At 43.5% G+C, this 26,899-nt stretch overlaps 1 protein-coding gene across 2 annotated transcripts in view; it reads left to right on the forward strand.

Annotated features, from left to right (window-relative positions):
- The window catches only part of epha6 (eph receptor A6), a 175,690-nt gene that overhangs the window by 585 nt on the left and 148,206 nt on the right, over positions 1-26,899 (forward strand). The gene's annotated exons all lie outside the window — the stretch shown is intronic.

A 26,899-nucleotide genomic window follows, 5' to 3' on the forward strand; every position in this document is an offset into this window, starting at 1 on the left:
CAGTTGAAAACTCTATCTATTGTGGAAATAAAATATATTTGTTAAAAAAATACACGTCCAACTCAACCCAAACTGCTTCATTTTATACATTTCATTATTAAAACTGTAAACATATGCCTATATGTAACATTTTAATTCAAAACTAACAGCAAATAAAACCACAACCAATACAGAAATACATAAAAAGCATGTGCTAGCAATTCTAAAACTGTTTGTGAGTGCATGTTTGTCACTCTCACAACTGTGACAGTCTCATTTTGTGCAATCTTTGTGGGTCCTGTAGAAATACACAATGAAAAGTAGTGCTACCTTCCTTGTCCAAAGCTTGTTTGGATGTTGGAAAAAGAGAACCGAGTGGTTATAATGATAAAAATAATTCCAAAAAGGGGTGCAGCTTGTCACAGTAGCCCCAAAGGTACACCTGTGGGACCCTTTAAGACCAGCCTGAAATGTAAATTGTAAGGTATACTAAAGGTAAGTCACACCACACATAAAATGTAACTTCATACCTCAGAATAGTGTTTTGTCCAGTAAATCTTTTACATTTTTTACACATAAACTTCTGCAGTCAACTCTGGAGGGTGATAGGAATGTATGATTGTGATGTCACCCTAATATTATTTATAAACTGATGCTTACAACTCATCCTGTATCACGACACTCCCGGGTCTCACCTGTCTAAGGGACTGAATTGCAGTGATGTCAATTCCTCATCGAACCTGTGTCTCCTTTCATCCCTGTTTGTTCCCGTAACTCCTCCCTTCTGTTTACACTCACAATTTGCAGTGGTCATCCACACAACAAATTAGGCAAAATGGCAGTATTTTGAATACAAACATTGCAAGAACAAGTGACTCTTATGTCTGTGTGTTGTGAAAGAGAGGGAGCATATTTGTGTGGGATGTGCAGAAGATAGAGAGAGAACACTCAAACCATCTGAGTTGGCTTGCACGACATTTAAAACTTTTTTTCCCAGTTATGAGTCATCTTATTTCTCCCGAGCTGGGATGGAAAGCAGTTATTTAACAGGTCACTGTTTTCTCAGTTTAAACCATCACAATTTAAACAATAGATCTGGATACAGTCCTTTCCAGTGTGAACCTATAAAAATGGAAATTGAGGGTTTGCAGTACACTCAAACACACTTCCCTCCTTGTGATTAACACTGATGATAATATCCAATTAATATGCGTACAGAGATGGCCCTACACAACCTCGCGATATATGCTTCTGTTGCAGTGCTGTATAAGAATAGTCTGCTCTTTCCTGCTTTATACTGTAGCACAAGAATCAAACTGCTTTGAATTTCATATGCTTCTCTTTACCTCAAAAAAAAAAAAAGAAAAAGAAAAAAAGGAAGGAACGTTTTGCAGGGCATTCATTGTAGAACTCTTCAAAGCCCTTAAAATCCATTTAAAAGAAGACCGTTCTCTGAATAAGCTTATCATGCAATCTCCTGTCTTCTCTCCTCCTCATACTCGTAGCTGAATCTCAAATGCCTCTTTGACCCCCTTGTAAAACCAGTTACTATTTAAGAGCAGGTCTGTAAGAAGCCCCGCTTAAAACCACCTTTTTGCAGTGATGCTTGACGGGCTGCTCTTGCCAATCATGCTCAACTGTCATCTTGCACCAAGAAAAACTTCAAAATGTATGTCAGATCGCTGTAAGATAGCAATGTTCTCAAGCCCTATAGTCTAATCAGTCCAGAGTGGTATTTAAGTGTTCCACAAGGGCTTTTTAACCTCCTCTTCAACAGATATCATTGGTTTTTCGTATATGCTTGTCATCGGTCAAAATGTGAGTAGATAAAGTATGCGTAATCCATTTAGATGTAGGATAGTCTAAAATGTGCACGATTCATATGACTTTGGAATTTATATTGGTGTGCATAGCTTCCTGTAACATGATTGAACAAATTCTGAATTTATATTCCCCCTGTGGTGAAAATCAAGTTTTTAATATTGTTCATAGGTCTATCTGGTGTTTTTAACATGCTTTAAAGGTGCCATCGAATGTTATTTTTACAAGATGTAATATAAGTCTAAGGTGTCCCCTGAATGTGTCTGTGAAGTTCAGGCTTAAAATACCCCATAGATTTTTTTAAATGAATTTTTTTAACTGCCTATTTTGGGGCATCATTAACTATGCACCGATTCAGGGGCTGCTGGCCCTTTAAATCTCATGCTCCCTGCCCATCGAGCTCACGACTCTATAATACAGTGCATTTACAAAGTTCACACAGCTAATATAACCCTCAAATGTATCTTTACAAATGCTCGTCATGTATGCTGCATGCATGCTTCGGGTCATATGAGTATAGTATTTATTTGGGTGTTTATATTTGATTCTGAACGAGTTTGATAGTACTCCGGGGCTAAAGCTAACATTACACTCCAATTACTGTTGGAGAGATTTATAAAGAATGAAGTTGTGTTTATGAATTATACAGACTGCAAGTGTTTAAAAATGAAAATAGCGACGGCTCTTGTCTCCGTGAATACAGTAAGAAACAATGGTAACTTTAACCACATTTAACAGTACATTAGCAACATGTTAACGAAACATTTAGAAAGACAATTTACAAATATCACTAAAAATATCATGATATCATGGATCATGTCAGTTATTATTGCTCCATCTGCCATTTTTCGCTGTTGTTATTGCTTGCTTACCTAGTCTGATGATTCAGCTGTTCATAGATCCAGACGTTCTGCCCTTGTCTAATGCCTTTCATAATGTTGGGAACATGGGTTGGCATATGCAAATATTGAGGATTTTTGAATCCAGGGCACCTTTAAGACAAACCATGTGCAAATTCATAAGTCAACACTATTGCTGAGTATCTTCTCTTTAAAACTGCAGTAAACCAAAGACAGTCTCAAACCCACGGTTTGAAATCGCTGGTGTTTCTGACGTCACAAACTACCTAATAACCAATCACATCAGCATGTTGGCGGGCTTTAGCGTATCATTAACTGACCACATAAGGGAGTCCTAAAAGAAGGTTGTTATCTCAGTATATTTTTCTGTTTATATGAAAAATCATGTAGATTTAGTAATATGGCAGGTATGTGTATGATGCATATTACGATGTTATGATAAACTTATACACCTTTCTCCACTGACGTTCTGAGTTGATCAAAGCGTTTCTAAGGATACTGATTGTTAGAAGGCAGCTGTCTGACTCGTGAATGGGAGCATGGTTTGTGTAACATTAGTAACACATTATTAGCTGTTTGATAACATCAAGCAAAATGCTAATCATATTTAATTAACGTTATGTGTCCAACGTTGTAAAAAGCAATAACATTGTGCAGTGTTTCCCTTAGTAAATTGACCAAGTGGATCTCGTCTGAGCTTGTGCGAGTGAGTGGAGTCGGGGCTAATTATCATATTCATAGATCTGTGTATATTAAATGAGGCAAGGGTGTAGAGTTCCCATTCAGTCGGTCACGTTCGACGTACGTCGGACAGACCGACGAATAGGAATCTCGCTAGAGAGGCCAATCTACTTCGAGTGTAACTAAACGAGCCAATGCACATTGGCATGCAATCATATGCATCAGCTGCTCGCCTCGCAGCGCGGGTATATAATGAGCAGCAGGTGCGTTGCATCTTCAGCTTTTCGCTTCGGAGCCGAACGGTGTTTGTTCCTGTTCTCTGCAAGCGAGTGTCTGCTAGAAGACGAGTCAAGCTTTTGGTTGAACTTCTCTTTTTTTCCGAGTGCGGGCGAACAGCACAGCAGCGGGGTCGACGTCCTCTCTTTTTCTGTTTCGTTTGCCGTTTTTGAGCAAATAGCTGTTTGACAGCGTCAGAAGGCTGTTCTCACGGCCGGTACGGTGCGCTTTTGAGCGCTGAAAAGCCGTTTTTACGGCTGGTAAGAGTGAGCGCCTTCAAAGAGAGAGAAAGCACATGACAGGCTGCACACAATCCCTGTCTGTGTTGCGGTGGCCGTTCCCCTGCGTGCTTCAGCACTTCTAAAAGAGTAAAGTCCCTGAAAGAGCTTACACAAGTAGATTCGCGTCTTTTTAAAGACGACATCCTACTTGTGTTTCTGGATGCGATCGTTCCTGTCCTCACTGACGGCCACGATCACCGTTTCGCATGTCTGGGCGCGTGCTGAAATGATGTTCGTGGGTGTTCATGTTTTCATATGAGAACATGATCACGTCGACACGCCGGTCGTGACTCTTCTTTCTCCGGGAAGCTTGAGTCCCCTCTGTTGTTGGCCAGCTGCCGCTTGTGTGTAAAAGCACAGCCGCGGCTCTGCCCGACACTCTGGGAGACCGCGGAGATCAGCGAGAGCAAACCTCTCGCTCCTCTGCGTGTCGTGTGCCGTCGAGCTGCCGGGCTGCAGCGCGGGTTGTCACGGCAACCCAGCGCTCGCTCGGCGCTCTAGATGCGCGGTTCCCTTGCGTAATCTCCATTGTAGCGCCCTCTCTGGTGCACCAGAAGAGGTCTACTTTGCTGATATGGCTTGGGTGACATGAGGTTGAGGGGTTCCTTCGGGGAACCAACCCCCTAGGGCCCCTCCCTCTCTAGCGCATTGCAAGCTGTGCAGTTTCTGGATTGGATTGCTGGTCCTTTTCATAGGGGAACCTAGCATTTCATTCAGAGCTCCATCTGAGGGTCAGACGTCGATTGCAGCATCGGAGAGAGTGCTGTTATGCTCTGGAAATGAGGGTGACGCTGCCCACTGTAATGGTGTGTGCTTATGCTGACTCAGATTCAGAGTTTACAGCCATGCTTTCCTGGGTCTTCCAGATGTGCATGGAAAACTTGGCAGTATGGGGGTATATTGGTGCCATAAATATGGAATGCCAAAGGTGCCAATCTGCATAAGTTTTTCCTCTCTCACTACGCTCTTGGATGGGGTGGCTGTACACAGACCACACCCACCCTGCATGTGAGGCCAAGGCACTCTTTTTGCATGAGGGTAGTTCTGTGCTGGGGTTGAGCTGCGCTTGTTGACTAACCGTGATCAAAGTCACGGCGCAGGCCCTCAGCCAGACGATGTCCACCTCCGTGGTCCAGAAGTGCCCCCTGGCTTACCTTGTGAGGTGTGAGAGGTTGTCAAGCTAAATGCTTTCTCAATGCTCCCATCTTACGAGGTGGCCTTTCGGTGACACTGTCGAGGACTGAGCCCAGCGGTTCTCCTCAGTTAGTAGCGGATAGGGGAGCTTCCCATGACAAACCATTGAGTTCCTCTTGGGCCGCCCCTCAGTCTGCTCGTCGCCAAGGGTGTCGTCCCCTGCAAGAAACTCCGGCCCAGCAGGCTCTGCTGTATCCATTGCGGGGAGATGACGCCTCCCGTCTCTGCAGCTGTTTAACTGGTTGGTGAGAATCACCCCTGAGACGGGCGACCCAGAGATGGGTGGGGCTGCTCTTCCACCCCTGGAGGAGGGCCAGGTGGTAAATCCTTTATTGGGTTTGTTTCTGTTCCGCCACTGACCCAAGAGGCAGCGGTACCCAAATTTTAAAGAGCAGTTCCTCCATTTCCAGGTCTGAAGAGGGTTTGGAGAGCAGTGGGAGGAGAAAAACCTCACCACTCTCATCCCCCTCTTCTGTCGCCAGCGGACAGCAGCGAGCAGCGGGCAGCCAAAGCCTCGACTGCTCCCTCTGTCCATCCGTGGAGCCAGGTAAGTGTTGCCTAGCACACTGTGACGCCGCTTCGGGCCGCCTCACAAAGAGAGCCCCCCGAGCCGCGTCCCTGTGTTCCACCTCGCTGCCCTGCTGCGGGTACACCGGTGGTCCCTTTGGTCCTGCTTGTACGGTCTCTGCGAGCCGGGTTAGCGCTCCCCAGTCCGTCTCTCTGGCTCCTTCGGACCATCAGGGTCGGCTTTGCGATTCAGTTCGCCCGGCTCCCCCCACCAAGTTCAGGGACGTCCTCTTCACTACAGTGAGAGATGCCGATGCCCCTGTCCTGCGTGCGGAGATCGCAGTCCTACTGGCGAAGGACGCGATAGAGCCGGTCCCTCCAGCCGATTTGAGGTCGGGGTTCTACAGCCCCTACTTCATTGTACCCAGGAAAAGCGGCGGGTTACGACCGATCTTGGACCTGCGAGTTTTGAATCGGAGCCTCCACAAGCTACCATTCAAAATGCTCACGCAGAAACGCATTTTCGAGTGCATCCGTCCCCGAGATTGGTTTGCAGCGATTGACCTGAAGGACGCGTACTTCCATGTTTCAATTCTTCCGCGACACAGGCCATTCCTGAGATTCGCGTTCGAAGGTCGAGCATATCAGTACAGAGTCCTACCCTTCGGGCTGGCCCTGTCTCCCCGCGTCTTCACGAAAGTCGTGGAGGGAGCCCTTGTTCCCATGAGAGAACGGGGTGTTCGCATTCTCAACTATCTCGACGACTGGCTCATTCTAGCACAGTCCCGGGATCAGTTGTGCAAACACAGGGATTTGGTGCTCAGACACCTCAGCCAGTTGGGGCTTCAGGTCAACTGGGAAAAGAGCAAACTCGCCCCGGTGCAGAGGATCTCTTTTCTCGGTATGGAGTTGGATTCGGTCGAGCAGATAGCACGCCTCACAGAGGAACGTGCTCGGTCAGTGTTGAACTGCCTGAATACATTCAATGGCAGGACAGCGGTCCCACTGAAGTTCTTTCAGAGGCTCCTGGGGCATATGGCGGCTGCTGCGGCTGTAACACCGCTCGGTCTGCTTCATATGAGACCGCTTCAGCACTGGCTTCACGGCCGAGTCCCGAGATGGGCGTGGCAGCGCGGCACATTCCGGGTGCCAATCACTCAGGAGTGCCGCCGAACCTTCAGTCCGTGGTCGGACCCCTTGTTTCTTCGGGCAGGAGTGCCCCTAGAACAGGTGTCCCGGCATGCTGTGGTGTTCACAGATGCTTCTGCCACCGGCTGGGGTGCCACGTAATACGGGCATGCAGTCTCAGGGGTTTGGACGGGACCCCATCTGCATTGGCACATCAATTGCCTCGAGTTGCTGGCAGTACGCCTTGCTCTGAGCCGCCTCAAAGGCCTGCTTCAGGGCAAGCATGTACTGGTCCGTATGGACAACACTGCGACCGTTGCGTACATCAACCGTCAAGGTGGTCTACGCTCCCGTCGCATGTCACAACTCGCCCGCCATCTCCTCCTGTGGAGTCGGAAGCATCTGAGGTCGCTTCGCGCCATTCATGTCTCCGGTGTGCTCAACCGTGTGGCCGACGAGCTATCACGAGCTGCGCTGCCAGGAGAGTGGCGACTCCACCCCCAGGTGGTTCAGCTGATCTGGAGAGAATTCGGAAAGGCTCAGGTAGACCTGTTTGCCTCACCAGAAACCTCCCACTGCCAGTTGTTTTACTCTCTGACCGAGGGGACACTCGGGACAGATGCACTGGCTCACAGCTGGCCCCGGGGCCTGCGCAAATATGCGTTTCCCCCAGTGAGCCTACTTGCACAGACCCTGTGCAAAGTCAGGGAGGACGAGGAGCAGGTCTTGTTAGTTGCGCCTTACTGGCCCAACCGGACCTGGTTCCCAGAACTCTCACTCCTCGCGACAGCCCCTCCCTGGCCCATCCCTCTGAGGAAAGACCTTCTTTCTCAGAGACGGGGCACTCTTTGGCACCCGCGTCCAGACCTCTGGAAACTCCATGTCTGGTCCCTTGGACGGGATGCGGAGGTTCTAGGTGACTTACCCCCTGAGGTACTTAACACCATCACTTCGGCACGTGCACTGTCTACGAGACGTGCTTACGCCTCCAAAGTGGAACCTGTTCGTCGAGTGGTGCTCTTCTCGCCGGGAAGACCCCCGAAGATGCTCGATCAGAGTCGTGCTTTCCTTCTTGCAGTAGGGTTGGAGCGTAGGCTGTCCCCCTCCACCCTCAAAAGTCCATACTGCTGCTATATCCGCTTACCACGACCACTTAGATGGCAAATCTGTTGGTCAGCACGACCTGGTCATCAGGTTCCTTAGGGGGCCGAGACGGTTAAATCCTTCTCGTCCCCTCTCCATACCCTCTTGGGACCTCACTCTGGTGCTGAGAGCACTTCAGATTGCTCCCTTTGAGCCTTTGCTGTCAGCAGACTTAAAGATTCTGTCTATGAAGACTTTGCTGCTGGTGGCATTGGCCTCCATCAAGAGGGTAGGGGACCTGCAGTCATTTTCGGTCGACGAATCGTGCCTGGAGTTCGGGCCGGGTGATAGCCACGTGGTACTAAGACCCCGGCCTGGCTATGTGCCCAAGGTTCCTACCACTCCCTTCAGGGACCAGGTGGTGAGCCTGCAAGCGCTGCCCTCGGAGGAGGCAGACCCAGCCCTGGCTTTACTCTGTCCAGTCCGCGCTTTGCGACTGTACATAGACAGAACCTAAAGCCTCAGGACCTCAGACCAGCTCTTGTCTGTTATGGAGGCCAGCAGAAGGGAAAGGCTGTCTCCAAGCAGAGGATGGCCCACTGGATAGTGGATGCCATCGCCCTGGCTTACCAAGCTCAGGGTGTGCCCTGCCCGCTCAGGTTGCATGCTCACTCCACGAGAGGTGTCGCATCCTCCTGGGCGCTGGCTCGTGGCGCCTCGCTGACAGACATTTGTAGAGCTGCGGGCTGGGCGACACCTAACACGTTCGCTAGATACTATAGCCTTCGTGTCGAGCCGGTCTCCTCCCATGTTCTCGCCACAGGTCAGAGGCACGGAGAGGCCCCGGCTTAGTGTCGGCTTGCTGCGCTACATGCGCTTCTTTTCTCCAGAGAGTCCCTACAAGGCAGACCCTGTCGAGTCCTCCGATATCCCTTCGGCAGCCGACGTGGCGGAGCGTCTGGCGCCAGGCCTATACTCCGTTGTATCCTTGAGAACCGGGTTTAGGCTGGGTTCCATATGTGTGACCCTACGGGGATCCCGTATGGTTGGTTCCACGGTTGCTCCTAAACGAAGCCCGTGTCTTTCCCTCTGGGAGAACCTACCCTTCATCGGGTTGGAGTCACCCCAGCTCTTCCATATGTAGCACAGCCCTACAGGGTTAGTCCATATGTACTTCTCCACATAACTCCTTCGGGGAAGGATGTGGCTTCCGCAGCGTTCCTTTCCCAGCGAAGGGTACGCTTTCCCAGCGTTATCCAATAGTCTCACTGAATGGGTTTTGGGGAACAGCAGTGATCGACTCTCTCTGTGTTAGCCCTGTCCCACCATCCTCAGGCAAGGGGGTTCAGGTGGCTTGCAACAGAGCGCTGGAAGGGGGCAGCTCCTGTGGCGCTTTGGTAGGGATTCCTATTCGTCGGTCTGTCCGACGTACGTCGAACGTGACCGACTGAATGGGAACGTCTCGGTTACAAAGGTAACCCTCGTTCCCTGAAGGAGGGAACGGAGACGTACGTCCCGTCGCCACAGTCGCTGTACCCCGCTGATGCTGCCGCCTATCCGGTTCGGCTCCTCAGCGAAAACCTGAAGATGCAACGCACCTGCTGCTCATTATATACCCGCGCTGCGAGGCGAGCAGCTGATGCATATGATTGCATGCCAATGTGCATTGGCTCGTTTAGTTACACTCGAAGTAGATTGGCCTCTCTAGCGAGATTCCTATTCGTCGGTCTGTCCGACGTACGTCTCCGTTCCCTCCTTCAGGGAACGAGGGTTACCTTTGTAACCGAGACGTTACATTCAAGCTATTTTAAGGCATTAGGAATTTTTTTTCACACACACACACACACACAAAATAAAAATGTTTAAATATGTCATTTTAATGATGAAAGATGAGTTTTAAGGGATACAATTATTGACTACAGGGGGACTTTAAGAATTTTGTCTTTCAGTCCATGACCGAATTGGAATTAATTTCGCATTTGTCAAGCCAGCAATCAATTCGTATTTTCTTTTTAATTTTCTATTTAGCTTTAATTTATTATTTAGTTTTAGTAATTTTAGTACTTCGAATCTTATTTCAGTTTGGTTTTTTTTAAATTATTTTTCTTTACATTCAAAATCGAATTGCAATTCTGTGTTCTGTTTGCTACCTCATTTCCAGTTGAGGAATTGAATGGGAATTTTAAAGGCATTCGCAATTCAGTTCCGAATGACTCACCACACTGTACCTACTTGAGCTGTATGTGTGTTTGTGTTTGTCCTAGTGTTCAGCTATTTGTTTAATTTAGTCTTAGTCTTGGTCCTTTGTCAAATTTCATTTTTATTTATTTATTTATTTATATTTATTTATTTATTTATTTATTTATTTATCAAATTTAGTCAACCTATCCATTTTTTTTTTTTTTTTTTTTTGTCAAGATTTAGTTGTCTGGTAGTCCAGTTTTAGTCAATTAAATTATTTTAGTCATGCTGGTTAAACTAATAATCATATTTTTTTTTTTGGCTCAACATTTTAATGATTCATGATTACTGATCTTGATTGTTGTCTGATTTGATTTACCTGATTTGCCTGACTTACACTATTATTATATAAATTAAAGGTGCTACAGAGGATGTTTTGTTTTATACATTTTTGCAATATTACTTGAAACTGTCTTTACTAATTGATACAAGACTATTTATTAGGTGCACTGAAAGGAATAATATTAATATACATCATCTGTGCACGAGGTAGGGCCTTAAAAACATCAGCCAATCGTTTACACGATCATCGTGTAAACGATTGGCCCTCTGGCTTGTCAATCACTACCATGACGTTCCGTGTGAGAGACGAGCGCGGCTGCACGCTCCAGTAACTTTCCACACTCCACAGGCACTGCATGCAATGTTTTTGTCAGGAGACAGGAGTAACAACTGCAGATTATAAGTTACCTGCGGTGAGTCCGACATAATGAATCCACTAACAAGACAGCGAATGCCGGTGGTAAACAAACACTCGTGTTTCAATACTCGTCCACAAGTTTTGGGAGGCGTTCCCTCGAAATGAGCTGTGAAGGAGGGGGGTTGTTCCTACGCATGCGCTCATTTCAAAAACAACAGTCTTTAGTTTCTCAGTCGACGAAAAGATCCTCTGTAGCACCTTTAACACACTTTGTATAAGTAAAAATTCTAAAACTCGAAAACAGTGAAATTCCTAGTTCTAATTACAGTAATTACAGTTCATCACTGAGATGGTTTGTTTGCAGATTTATCGCAGCACACACATAAAGGAACACAGACTGACTGTATAACATTTTATAACTGTATAACTTTTATTTGAGCAGAACATCTCAATGTATCCAGCTTGCACATTTGTCCGTTTTCAGATCCACAGCACTTTTTCTGCAGTGTAGAGAGCTTGTGTGCATGGGTGCACACAAGAGAAAAGCTCTGATTGGGGGATTTAAACTCCTGAGATCTGTCAACCCCAATCATGAACGCTCATGGAGCCATGTTTAAATATTTTAATAATAATTTTTCTTTTTTTTTTGTTGAAGAAATCAGAGAGATTTTGTTTTTGTTTTTTAGTTTTTTGCTTTTTTCGCCAACAATATTGTATGTTGAGACACAGTTAGTGTTTAATGATGTCAGTGTCGTTTCATCATTGTCTCATCTTATTAGTTGAAAAACAGTTGTCAACGAACATTTTTCTTCATAGTTTTCATTAACAAAGTTTGCAAAAGTTTGCTAGTTTGGCCTCCATTCTGATGCAAACAGTTGGCTTTCTTGAGGAGGTGTCCTCAGACTTTTGTTCTTTTGTTCAGAGCAATGTTTCACTTTAAAGGAAATATAGGTTAAAATATACGCTTCTACGTTCCTTTCTCCAGGGAGCTGCAGTTTAAAGCGTGTTACAGCGAATCTGAGGCTACACGGGTGTGTGTGTGTGTCAGGACAGTGCTATGTAAACAGTAATTGTGTGCTGTAACAGAGGCCTGTTAATGCCCAGCGCCCTGTTTGTGTTGCTATCATTGCTGCATGGAGTGCTCTTATTGATTTTATAGACACTGTGGAGCCGAACCTCTGGGGTTTCTCTCTTTATACCTTCAACATTTCATTGGCTCTTCAAAGAGAGCGAAATAAGCAGGATAAAGCTTTGTGCCGCCAACAGTGGTATTTATGTGTGTCTATCTGTGTCTGTTTTCTTGTTCTCTTCATCATATCAAGGCCATAGAAAAATCATCTATTGTTTTATTTTGTTGTTTTTGTATTGGTTTTAAAGATGTCTGAGTGATTCAGCATTGCATTGACACCCTGGACACGCTCTGTTCCTTTTGCTCAGAGATTACATTTACAAAAGCTGAATAAAACAAAGATTTGTTATAGTGAAAGTGATGAAAGAGATGAGCTTCTTTTGGGTACTGTGGCACCAAGGTTGGGAAGGTTACTTTTAAAATGTATTTCACTACAGATATGTAACTTAATCTAAATACTTTAGAATACTTTAAATACTAATAAGGGTCCACCAAACATACGACTTGGTTTTCCTCTGCATATTATTTTTTAACAACATCAGTTTTCCACAGTATTTCTTGAGGGAAAAAATGCAGACAAACTATTAAGCTGAGGTGTGAAAACTTTTTGAATTGCAGGAACACGATCAATTGTAATTATTTTGTCTTCTAAGAAGCTCATAGCTTCTGAAGGGCAGTACTAAATGAAGTAAAAAAAAAAAAAAAAAAAAGATCTTTAAACAAAATTTACACATCATCATCCTGTTCAAAGTTTACACCCCATTCTCTTAATGCATTGCTTCCTTCTTGAGCATCAGTAAATGCTTTTACCTTTTGTAATAGTTGTGAGTCACTCAGTTGACCTTAGTGTGAAAAGATGAGTCTCAAAATCAGATGGAGGATTTTTCTTAAGAATAGTAGGCTGTTTAACTGTTCAGGACAAACAAGGGACTCACAAACTATCACAAAACATTAAAACACTTGTGGATCGTTCAGGTAACGACCGACAGTTAAATGGTTAGTTCTCCCAAAAATTAAAATTCTGTCATTAATTACTCACCATCATGTCATTCCAAACCCATAAGACCTTCTGTTATCTTTGGAAGACAAATTAAGATATTTTTGATGAAATCCGAGAGGTTTATGACTCGTCCATAGACAACATTTTAAAGGGTTAGTTCAGCCAAAAATGAAAATAATGTCATTTATTACTCACCCTCATGTCGTTCTTCACCTGTCAGACCTTCGTTCATCTTCAGAACAGAGGGTATGCATGTAACGTCACCATCGACCATTACGACTGCGGTCACGCCCGCTAAGTGGCAAAAGACTGAGCGGCAGCATTGGTTTTCAGCGTGAATGTCATGAAAAACACACAAAACACATCCAAAAGTGGAAAGAGCTTTGTGATTGACTGTACAAATAGCTTTGACACAAAACCTGAGGTATATATTTAAAAACTGCAGAAAGCAACAGAAAAAAAAGCAAATGGATCACTGCAATTGACAGAAACAGCTGGACTCCAGGCAGAGAAACATGGATTTGCAGTTATCATTTTGTGTCAAATTATTGGATTTTGAGGTAAAATCATACCTTATATATTGTATTGTTATATATTATATTGACAACTCATCAATTAAATATTTTCCATCTCATATTCTGCATAACTGGGTGTTTTTTAATAAACAACACTGACAAAAACTATACTATAAAACTATGTTTTAGGGCTGGACAATATGATGATATAACATTGATATAAGTGATTACATTGATTTAAACTACTAATGTTGTAGTTATATAAAATATTCACAGGCAGATTTGCTTTATGTATTTCCCCGCCGTCGAAATCAGGCACATATAAATGTGAGGAAACACGACTCCTGGCTGCATGTCAATATCCATGGATTAGGTTTATTTGACAAGTTGTAAGAAACACTTTCGAGTCCAACGTTTAGTATAATTTGTTTGTTTTACTCGCGTTTTCGCAGTTTCCCCTATTAAATACAGTCATGCAGCAGGTTCTTTTGCTACTCGGTCCAGCTGAGGGAACGCGTTTTTGGCAGAAAAGTGACGTCGACGCATACCCTCTATACAAATTAAGAAATTTTTGATGAAATCCGATGGCTCAGTGAGGCCTCTATTGCCAGCAAAGTCACTGAACATCTCAAGATCCAGAAAAGGTACTAAAGGCATATTTAAAACACTTCATGTGAGTTCAGTGGTTCAACCTTAATATTATAAAGCGACGAGAATACTTTTTGTGCACCAAAAAAACAAAATAACGACTTTTCAACAATATCTAGCGATTCAAAACACTGATTCGAAGCTTCAAGAATCTTTTGTTTCAAATCAGTGTTTCAGATCGCATATCAAATGGCCAAACTGCTGAAATCACGTGACTTTGGCGCTCCGAACCACTGATTTGAAACAAAAGATTTGTAAAGCTTCAAAGCATTTTTTTCAGTTTTGAATTTGGCAATCACTAGATATTGTTGAAAAGTCATTATTTTGCTTTTTGTTGCACAAAAAGTATTCTTGTCACTTTGTAATATTAAGGTTGAACCACTGTACTCACATGAACTGTTTTAAATACATCTTTAGTAACTTTCTGGATCTTTAGAGGTTCGGTGACTTTGCTGGCAATGGAGGCCTCACTGACCCATCGAATTTCATCATAAATATCTTAATTTGTGTTCTGAAGATGAATGAAGGTTATGGGTGTAAAACAACATGAGGGTGAGTAATAAATAAGATTAGTTTCATTTTTGGGTGAACTAACCCTTTAACCACCACTTTCAAGGTCAAGAAAGAAACTAAAGACATCTTTAAAACAGTCGACGTGACTACATTGGTTCAACCTTAATTTTATGAAGTGACGAGAATACTTTTTGTGTGCAAAAACAAAACAAAAATAACAATTTTATTCAACAATATCTTCTCTTCTGTGTCATTCTCATATGCTGTTTACTTTCAGTGCTCCCAGGTTCTAGGTCAGAACGGCGACTCATTATTGGCCGGCTCCTGCATCAAACATCACACGAATCACAGGAGCCAGCTAATAATGAGTCGCGTTCTGACCTAGAACCTGGGAGCACTGAACGTAAACAGCGTATGAGAATGACAGAGAAGATATTGTTGAAAAAAATCTTTATTTTTGTTTTGTTTTTGCGCACAAAAAGTATTCTCGTCGGTTCATAAAATTAAGGCTACATCCACACGAAGCCAGAACTTTCCCTATCCAATCTTTTTTTTTACCTCGTCTCAAGAAATATCTGTGTACACACAAAACCACTGAAACCGAATCAAAATGATGTAGTACCGATGTCTGCCACCAGGATACACTAAAAATGGAGAATAAGACTTGGAGCATGCACATAAACCTTGCACGCTGTATACAAACTTTTTAGTAAAGCTTAGAAATAATGCTTTATTTTGGCTCAGTAGCTTCTGCATGAACACAAGCATGTAGCCCCCTATTTTTGCTGTTTTGTGCTGTTAGCGGTGTCTGACTAGGGACGACACATGGGATGATGACATCATCATTTCACAAAATATACGGATTGGCTGTACAAACGAAAACACAAGGGTGCCGTTTTCAGATTTATCCATTCTCGGACCCTGTTTCATAAAATAGCTGTCTCAGCTTCTGAAAACGCCGGATCCGTCTGGACGAAATGCCTATCCGATAAAAAATGTTTGTGTATACAGCTAAACTTGTCTCCATGTGGATGGGCCCTAAGGTTGAACTACTGCAGTCACGTCGACTGTTTTAACAATGTCTTTAGTACCTTTCTGGACCTTGAAAGTGGTGGTTGAATTCAAGTTTCAAGGGTATGTACATTTTTGAATGGGGCAGTTTATATAAATTTGGTTATTTTGTTTAGTGGGGTGTATGTAAACATCTATTATGTGAGAGTCACCAATTACTGTTTACATTAATTGCCCGTTACAGTTTACATTAATGTTTAAATGAAATAAATAACATTAAAATTAACTATTCACTTTGGTAATCTAAACTACTTTTTGGATGTAACTGTAATTTGATTACCACGCATTTAAAATTTAACCCTCTACCGCACGCATTATAAAAAATCTATTAAAAAAAAAATGTTTGACTCTTTTTCTTTTCTTAGAATGTCTTAAGTACTGTAAAAAAAATTTGGGAAAAAAATATTATTTTAAGGTACTTTATGAGATGTTGCCATATGGCAACAACGTACAATAGTGGAAGTAAATTAGAATAAGTGTAAGTGTATATAGTTAATATTTTTCTTTAGAAATGTTGTTTGTATTGAATCAATTGGTGCTATTATAAGCTTTAGCAGTAAATATAAACAACACCTTCTTGGGCTTTTATTTATTCCATTCTCCTTTTGCTGAATTATGCTTTATATTCTTTGAATTTCATTACGTTTTTCGTGAATATTATTTAAATTGCAAATGTAGACAGTTAAAAACAAATCTAATACTGTTCATCATGTATCATAAAACATTGACATAAAACCAAAAACATTGCAGTTCATGAACATAAATCCCCTATAATCCTTGAAACTTCACCTTTTTTCTGTACGAAAATTTTATGTTATTTTATTTAAAATGTTATTTTATTATTTTTTTTTTTTCAGAGGCGAGACACATGTACACATCACATTTGGTGCACTTCACCCTAACAATACACTTACAACCACTTGCACTGTGGTAGGCCAGTGGTAGGTCTGGGCCAGTAGTACTGGCTTTGGTGGCATGTCTCTGATGTTGATTTAATTCATAATTCAAATGTCATGGCAGTCCTTAACATACGACTAATCAACATTATATCACTAGCATTAATGTTTTTATTGTTATAGCTTAACAGACTGCAGCTGGCCTTTGCTAGCTATCTAACCTATTATAATAATGCCATTCCATTATTGCGTAGTGTTGCCATATGGCAACACAGACATTTTATCGATTTACCAAAAACTAATTTCATAAAAACTTTTTTGAGAGGTGAAAATGTCATCATAACTTACCTGAGATGATGTTAACATTTTTTTTTTTGTGAATGTGACATGGGCAGGTCCTTGTTTGTTATTGACGTTTTAATTTGCTTTCAGCAACTACATACAAGAGACGGCAGTCTGTCAGAAATCATGCCACAGAAAAAAATAGCAACTTAACCAAAGCACATCATTGGCTAAACTAAGGTCTTCTCTTACCAACAAAAAAAAAAAAAAACGAGAATGTTCTCTTAAAGAGACGGTGGCAAGGAAATGAACACAATATGTTGCCATATGTTGCCATATGGCAACACTATGCGGTAGAGGGTTAAATGTAATGAAATACAGCTAATCATATTTTGTATTTTAAATACGTAAATAAGTTACATGTATTCCGTTACTCCCCAACTCTGTGTGGCACACAGACCTGTTTGCGCCTGTCCATTGACTTTCAATTGTCGCTGGAATCAATTTGTAAATTGCACCTTGACATTTCCAGGGCCTGTCTGTGCAATGTGATCTTAGCCTTAACCTCAGTGCCTCCTTTTCCTACTCCTCCACATTGTCTCAGACACACTAAATGCCTGGCTAAAGACCACTAATGCATGCAGTGCTGTCCTTATCAGATCAATTTATCTCAAGCGTTTGACAAAGGGCCATTTTTCTCCGGTTGTGACATTCAAATTCCAAATGTCACCTTTCTCGTCTTCATCTCTCATCTCAAAGAAAAAAAGAGAGAACATGAGTTGCATGGATCTCTGCTTTATTGTCACACTCTCACACACATCTTTTTTTTCTCTCTCTCTCTCTCTCTCTCTTACCAACCATTATCTTCTTGAGCCAAGATTCAAAGGAATTTGTTTAGATCGTTTGAATAAATGGCAGAGCTTAGTAAGGCAGTTGGTTCTAGTCCAGAGCATTATATTATGAATATGCAATGATAAAAAGTGCTTAAGTTCTTTTTTATTCTTTGTGAGCTCATGCTCATTCTTATTTACATATGATAATAGTGAAGAGTACTTCAACACTACTATGAAAAAGTGTCATTGCATGCCTGATTTGCCGAGTCCAATAGAGACCTATTGTGATCCTTTTTACAAGATGTAATTGTAACAAGGTTAGTAGATGTGGGAAGAAGGAGGCGGGAACCGGCGAACATTCAACAAAACTTTAATATAAAATAAACAAACAACAAAACGAAAGTAATGCCGGCAGACCCTCGCGGACGTCTGCCGGCCACACAAACATAATAAAACATAAAATAAAGTCCAGGCCTGGTCCTCTCTCGTCCTTCATTGTAGTCGCTCCTCCTTTTATGCCTCCGGAGCTCCTCCGTGAGAGACTCGAGGCCGGCACGCCTCGCAGGTGACGCTCATTATCACTCGCGTCACCGGCCTCGCGCCGTTCCCTCACGGCTCTCGCCCGCCCTGCTCGTCACATACCCCCAACGCCCCTCGCAGGCCGGGGGGTACCTCCGAGACTGCGCTCTACTCCCCCCCGGGGCCTGTCTCGGCGGCCGCAGCACCTGGGGGTAAGGACAGACGAGACGAGAGAAAGGAGACGGAAGCAAGGGGAGTGACAGGACGAGAGAGGGGAGAGAGGAAAAAGAGAAAAAAAAAAATCTTGGTCCGGTTCCCCGACACACTGCCGCTCGGTCCTCAGCCTGCCAAGAGGCTCTTCTTCGCGGTGCCATGCGGTGGCACTGGACGCTCGGTGGACGGCCCGATCCTCGACCGCCTCCTGGCGGCCGGTGATGGCTCCTCCGACTGAGGGCAGCCGGCAGCGAGTCCCCCGTTCCCTGCTCCTCCCCTTTATGGCGGACGGCAGCAGGCTCCGGCCCACGGCGAACGGCGGCGACTCCTCCGCTCCCTCTTGGACGGCAGCCACCCCACCTCGTCCCAGGGGCACGGCCTCGAGCTCTCCGTCCCACCTTTCACTAGGCTCCAGTACCACCGCCTCGGGCAGCCTCTCGCGGTCTTCACTCCCGCGCTGCCCGAACTCCGCAGCACCGCGATCCCCCTCAGCAGCGAGGGCTCTCCGACGGCATGTCCCTCCTTCCTCCCGGGTTTCGGCACCAATGTAACAAGGTTAGTAGATGTGGGAAGAAGGAGGCGGGAACCGGCGAACATTCAACAAAACTTTAATATAAAATAAACAAACAACAAAACGAAAGTAATGCCGGCAGACCCTCGCGGACGTCTGCCGGCCACACAAACATAATAAAACATAAAATAAAGTCCAGGCCTGGTCCTCTCTCGTCCTTCATTGTAGTCGCTCCTCCTTTTATGCCTCCGGAGCTCCTCCGTGAGAGACTCGAGGCCGGCACGCCTCGCGCCGTTCCCTCACGGCTCTCGCCCGCCCTGCTCGTCACAGTAATATAAGTCTCTGGTGTCCCCAGAAATTGTCTGTGAAGTTTCAGCTCAAAATACCACACAGATCATCATTACACCATGTTGTAAATGCCCATTTTTGAGTGGACAGAAGAACACGCTGTTTTCGTGCATGTATCTTTAAATGCAGATGAGCTGCTGCTCCCCACCCCACTTTCTGTGGGCGAAGCCTGTACAACTCGTGCCTCGGATACTCTGCCAAAAACTAAAACATATGTTTGGTCATGCTCACGTGACACTGCAGTTCTTCATCATCATGAAAGTTTATCATCTGCATGTGTTTTAAATCATATATCAGTGTAAACTTCTGATATATGTTTTCTGAGCGCACACATCCGGTTATGTCAAAAACACACAAAGTACACATAAACACAGTTGGTTATGTCTGTGAACGTAAACAGCAAGTAAAGCAATCACATGTGTGTATTAGATCTGTTTTAAAAATGAAAGCAGCGTAATATAGAGTACCTACTGCTATACACTATATTGCCAAAAGTATTGGGACACCCCTCCAAATCATTGAATTCAAGTGTTCCAATCACTTCCATCGCCTCAGGTGTATAAAATCAAGCACCTAGGCATGCAGACTGCTTCTACAAACATTTGTGAAAGAATGGGTCGCTCTCAGGAGCTCTGTGAATTCAAGCGTGGTACCGTGATAGGTTGCCACCTGTGCATTAAGTCCATTTGTGAAATTTCCTCACTGCTAAATATTCCATGGTCAACTGTTAGTGGTATCATAACAAAGTGGAAGCATTTGGGAACAACAGCAATTCAACCACAAAGTGGTAGGCCACGTAATATCAGAAAGCGGGGTCAGCGCATACTGAGGTGCACAGTGCACAGAAGTCGACAACTTTCTGCAGAGTCAATAGCTACAGACCTCCAAACTTTGTGTGGCCTTCAGATTTGCTCAAGAACAGTGTGTTGAGAGCTTCATGGAATGGGTTTCCATGGCCAAGCAGCTGCATCCAAGCCTTACATCACCAAGTACAATGCAGAGCATCAGATGCAGTGGTGTAAAGCACGCCGCCACTGGACTCTAGAGCAGTGGAGACGTGTTCTCTGAATCACACTTCTCTGTCTGGCAATCCGATGGATGAGTCTGGGTTTGGCGGTTGCCAGGAGAATGGTACTTGGCTAACTGCATTGTGCCAAGTGTAAAGTTTGGTGGAGCGGGGGTTATGGTGTGGGGTTGTTTTTCAGAGGTTGGGCTTGGCCCCTTAAGGCTGATTTATACTTCTGCATCGAGTGTATGCTGTAGCTATGGCGTAGGCTGTGTGGAGCATGCTTAGCCTGACGTGCATCTCTTCAAAAATGTAATGACGTGTCAATTCAATGCGGACCGCAAGCGCTCTGATTGGTCTGCTAGAACCCTCCCTCAGGTCAAAAAACTTGTGCGGAGCAATTGGAGAAGAGTGCACATTTTCAACTTCCATATGAATGAAAAACTCTGTTCCAGGAGACACATTCAGTCAAACTGCAACAAAAGTCATTACCTATCTGCCGCTTCTGTTTGTAAGCTTCTCTGACAATGTACATGAAAAGCTGCTTCTTCTTCGGCTTTTGCCTAGATCCTCAACATGACCGTATATACTGCCTTCTAGTGGTCTGCATGCACATCGATGCGGACAATGACACAGAAGTATAAATGAAAACAGACGCATAGCCTACGGCGGAGAGGCTCCGGCGTAGGTCGGACACAGAAGTATAAATCAGCCTTTAGTTCCAGTGAAAGGAACTCAGGGGTCTGAGGATTTTTGGCATGTACCTTTGACATGCCCTGACATTTGTGCTTTTTTCAGTTGTTCATAAACATATTAATGGAAAAAGTGTCATTAAAAGTGTCATTACACTGTATTCAGCACAAACTAGGCTACCTCAGAGGCCAGGCCCATAGCTTCCATAGTTCTGGGCGAGGATGTATTATCGTGCCGCCTGCTTGAGACAGGAGGTCCTGTCTGAGAGGAAGCTCCATTGTGGAGCAATGTAAGAGGGACACTAGGTCCGAGAACCATATTCTGGTTGGCCAGTACGGGGCTACCAGTATTAGGCTGGCCCCTTCCTGGCGTATTTTCTCCAGAACTCCCGGGAGCAGAGCGAACGGGGGAAATGCGTACAGACGTAGCCTCGGCCAGATCTGCACCATGGCATCCAGACCCAGAGATGCTGGATGTGTTAGGGAGTACCAGAGTGGACACTGGGTTGACTCTCCCGAAGCAAATAGGTCGACTTCTGCTTGACCGAAATTTTTTCATATGAGATCCACCACTTCTGGGTGGAGTCTCCATTCCCCCGGGCCTTGGCCCCTGCCTCGACAGGGTGTCTGCTCCCACATTTTGATACCTTGGGATGTAAGCTGCCTTCAGTGAGAGCAGCTTCCCCTGGGACCATAGGAGGATCCGACGGGCCAAGTAATATAGTTGGCGAGACCGCAGACCCCCCTGATGGTTTATGTATGAGACCACTGACATGTTGTCCGTGCGGACCAACACATGGTGGTCTCTCAGGTCTGGGAGGAAGTGTTTCAATGCTAGAAACACCACCATCATCTCCAGACAATTTATGTGCCAGGAGAGCCGATGGTCCTCCCATACACCCTGAGCTTAGCGACCACTCCAACTAGGGATTTTTCCACATGACCAGAGCACGAAGGCATCGCCGCGTGACTTTGATCATACAAAAAAGGATTTCCCCTCAGAGAAAACCCCCTAGTGCTGAGCCACCACTGTAACGGTCTCATGTGCAGAAGGCCAAAAGGTATGAAGTTGGACACAGCTGCCATCAGACCCACCAGTTTCTGGAACTGTTTTACAGTGAGTGACCAGTCTAACTTCACCCCTTTCATGGCTACGAGAATGGAACTCACACGAGCGAGGGACAGATGTGTCTGCATCGTGGTGGAGTCCCAGACTACACCTAGATAAGTGGTAGTCTGAGCCGGAACTAGCACACTCTTTTTGGCATTGAGCCTCAACCCAAGCCTTTTCATGTGGGACAGAACAGCATCTCGATGCTGGACTGCCAGTTGCTCTGATTGAGCTAGGATCAACCAATCATCGATATAATACAGCACGCAGATGCCCTGGAGTCTCAACGGAGCCAGAACTGCATCCATGCACTTCATGAATGTGTGGGGTGATAGGCCGAAAGGAAGAACCCTGTATTGGTAAGCTTTGCCCCAGAAAGCAAACCTGAGGAACCTCCTATGATGAGGATGGATGGATGGACACATGAAAGTACGCATCTTTCAGGTCTATCGCCACAAACCAGTCCTCGGACTTGATCTGTTGGATAATCTGTTTGAGTGTAAGCATCTTGAATTTGAGCTTTTGTATGGAGCGATTTAACACATGTAAATCTATGATAGGACGTAGTCCTCCATCCTTCTTTGGAACAATGAAGTAACGGCTGTAAAAGACTGACAGCTTGCTGGGAGGAGGAATCCTTTCTATAGCTCCTTTTTGCAAGAGCGTCATAACCTCTTGTTCTATAACCAGAACCTGCTCTGGGGTCACCACTGTGGGAAGGACCCCGTTGAATCTGGGCGGGCGAGACCCGAACTGAATTCTGTAACCCTTTTCTATGATGAGCAGCACCCATTTCGATATATTCGGTAGAAGTTTCCATTCTGCCATAAAATCTACTGAGGGAACCAGTCTCTCGAGACTGGCCTCGGGTGTTTTTTGAGCACTTGATTCGACGTTCTGAAGCGGCGCACCGGCAGAAGACAAATCAAGTGATGACCGGCCCTCCTCGGAGGGTCGGTGGAGACCGCTGCACCCTGACGCACACTGGGTGGCAGGGTTAGCAGAACGGCCCCCTGAGGGTGCCAAAGAGGGATGGGTACCAAGTATTTTAATACCCAACCCTCTCTGGAGGGGGCTGCCCTCCAATGTCCTGCGCCACTGGCATCAGGACCTCTTTGAAGCCTTCTTGGTGATAATTACAGTCCGCAGATCTGTGTTACCTCACAAAGACTTCAGTATTTCTGTCTCTGTCTTTTTTTGGATGAACAGTCAGACCAGTGCCCTGAAACAGCAAACCGGCAGGGAACATCTGAATTGACTGCTCAACAATCCTCCTCTTTCTTGGAGGAACACTGGAAACCACTGCGCCCTGAAACACATGAGGTGGCAGGGTTGGCAGAATGGTCTCCTTTATTTTCTTTTAAATTCCTCAGAATTTAATGTATTCAATATTATAGCTCTTAATAATTTACAAGGTATTTTAGGGAAAGAGAGAAAGGGAAACTCCCATCTACTCAGATCCCTCAATATATAAATACATATATGTTTACGGACACGTGATCTATGCGCAGCCTCTGCAAATGCACTCTTTAGACCCGAGGCGTATATTCATTCTTGCAGGCTTAATCTATGCGCTGCCTCGGCAACGCGAGATCCGAGCTATATATTCTTTAATGAAAACTCAATCCACGCGCTGCCTCTGCAAGCGCGAGATCTGAGCCTTGCGTTAGACTTTTATTCCCTCGAGAATAAAGCCAACAGGAGTGGAGCTACAAAACTCCCGCTAGAGCATACTTTTCTTCGGGACATTTTTATGAATGAACACTGTCACTGTTAGTTGTGAGCTGACGCGCATGCTCCACTCCCAGCAAACAACACATAAATCGTGTGTATCCCCACTCGCTTTGTAGTGTAGCACAGGGGGAAATGCGATTCAAACTGTTGTTTACTATTGTGAGGTGGTGAGTCCTTGAATCGACATCGCAAAATTTACCTCCTCAGAGCTGTACATGTGAGTACTGGTGCCTCAACCCGGGGGAAGAAACCGCAGAGCGTGCTTCCACCTGGGAGACGGCACTGAACCTGGCAGGTAAGGGCAGAGAAAGGGCGGCGCCCGTCTCTAACCCCTCTGTCAGATATGTGAACCCCACGAATGGAGCCTCCGCTCTGCCTCAGCAGAAGCGGGACCCAGTCCGTGGGGAACACTGGAACACAGTGTCCTGAGAGTGAGTTTTTTTTTTTACAGTGCACACAGACAGCTCCCTCGAGAGCTGCCAGGGCATACTCAACTCCCATTCAACTGCTGCTCGCCATAATACGTGTCTTTTTTATATATAAATATATGGATTGGTGTGGGATACTCTTGTCCTCAGACGAAGAGATCGTGACTTGTTTATATGTAATAAAACAAACAACACCAAATAAGACACACGATAACATAGAGCGCTTGCTGAAGACAACAGAAGCTAGCGTTCTCTGAATCCCGGTATGCTTTATATTTTCCTGGTCCTTGACTTCCCCCGCCTCTAACGTCTTGCTACACGATTGGTTATATACAAGAGTGCTTCAATGATGTAATCACGCAGAAGGTTCCCAATGCGTCATGACGCAGTGTCAACAGTTCCCACGAAAGGGAACTGTTTCCATCACAGGAATAAATTACATTTTAAAATACATTTAAATAGCAAGCAGTTGTTTTATATGTTGTTTTAAAAAGTTTAAGATTCCAGTAACCCTGTCAGTATTGGCCAATACTGGATACGAAAATGATTTGATTTATAGCCTGAATCAGTCTTCATGGCCATGATTATTTAAGGACAAATGGCAGTAGCTACACCATGCTATCTGGATTTATTCCCCCTTGACTGAAGATCAATGACCAATCAATACTACATCATTGCTACCAAAAGCAGAAATAGACAAGCATCCGAATATATTCATATCCCAGAATGCTTTTCTCATCAGTGCCACAGTAGGTAAAGTACACCATTGTCTCTATCAACATGAAAGCCATCTAGCTGAGACTCAGGAATGACATTTTAGCAAACATTACAGACTCTCTGTTTGATGTTGCGATGTCGCTTATATATATATATATATATATATATATATATATATATATATATATATATATATATATGAAAGCCATCCAGCTGAGACTCAGGAATGACATTTTAGCAAACATTACAGACTCTGTGTTTGATGTTGCTTGATATATATATATATATATATATATATATATATATATATATATATATATATATATATATATATATATATATATATATATATATATATAGGGTACAACAGGGCTAAAGGCACACCTTAGGAAAAAATGTGCTTTTCACTACGCTCAAAGTGTAAGATTGCAGGGAAAATATATATGTTTTTTTATTGAACATTGATGGAGTAACAAATTTTGTGTGAAAATAAGTCATAAAAGTGGTTAATTTTGTATAAAATCTTATATATGTATGAGGTGGTGGGGGAGCCTTTTACCCTACACACGGGGTAAAAGGCTCCCCACCATGGGTTAAAAGGCACACAGTATTCATACAAATATTTTAGCTAAAATAATATGTTTTTAATAATGCTAGGTTAATACTTGTTCAAAACAAAATTACTTTAAAAGTTTCTAAAAGCACTGAAGGAGATCCTATAATATTTAATATAGAGTTACAGTCGTAACAATAAATTATATTTTATTATGAAATATATATATATATATATATATATATATATATATATATATATATATATATATATTTATATATATATAATATTATATATTTATATATATATATTTATATATATATATATATATATATATTTTTTTTTTTTTTATATTATTGATTTATTAATTATGGGTATTGTCTCTAAGATGGATACCCAATTTGATATAATATTTGCCATCTGAATCTAACCATGTCATGTCAACAAATGGAAAAGTCAGTCAGCTATTCATTATCATGTTAACTATTGTGCCTTTTACCCCATCAGCAGGGGTGCTTTTTACCCCAAATACCATACTTTTACATATCCTTCCGTTATTGAAAAACTGTTGCTTGAATTACCTTCAACAAAACTATTCAAAATCAAACAAAATCATTAAGAAGACCTTTGTCTGAAAATACAAATATTAATTTAATAGATTCTCATTTGCTTCTTAAATCAACAACATTTTAAAAAACATCAAATATTACATCAAAGTAGCTCAGAATCAACTTTGCAGTTGCTGCCCGTGATCGCGTCAAGGATCAGACAGATTTGCCCGTGCATTTTGAAAAGTGGATATTTAGGAAAGTGCTGCGATAAGTTTTTGTGCCATCTAGTGGTTTAGAGGAAAATAAAATCAAAGGCACCTTTTGCCCCGCGGTGCTTTTAGCCCCGTTTTACCCTATACACAGTATGTGTGTGTATATAAATAATTGTTTATAAATACTTTTTTTTTTGTTGTTTGGTACATTTGATCATTTGCAAATATCTTCCCTTCCCATTGTTTAATATAATTCAACAATAAACCTTACATGTCTTTGGTGCCTTTGTTTGGTTATCTTGAAGATCTACTTTACTGTAATTATTGTAGATTAGAAGAAATCTTATTTAACTTTGCATATTGTAAAACTGAATTCACACTGAATGGGTTTAGATTTTTTCTTTTTACATTTAAATGTGTCACTTAATGGGATGTTCTACTAGGATCCATTCATCATCTCATAGAGCTTAAAAATACCAAGATCCAGATCTTCTGACATGACACATCAAAGAAACATCTAAACTAGCAGCCTAGATACTCAAGGTTTCCTCTATCTGCCTTTTCTTTTCTTTTTTTATCCTTTCCTCCTTTCCATGTGGCCTACTTTAGGGACTCCAGATTTTTACAGACAGACATAGGCGCTAGCTGCCACTTCTGATGTGTCTCTGTTGATGTCTCACTCTCCATGCTGAGGCGGAGGGAGAGAGACAACAAACATTCAGCAGT

The sequence above is a fragment of the Chanodichthys erythropterus genome, chromosome 12, assembly GCF_024489055.1.
Source record: "Chanodichthys erythropterus isolate Z2021 chromosome 12, ASM2448905v1, whole genome shotgun sequence".
NCBI classification, from domain to species: domain Eukaryota; kingdom Metazoa; phylum Chordata; class Actinopteri; order Cypriniformes; family Xenocyprididae; genus Chanodichthys; species Chanodichthys erythropterus.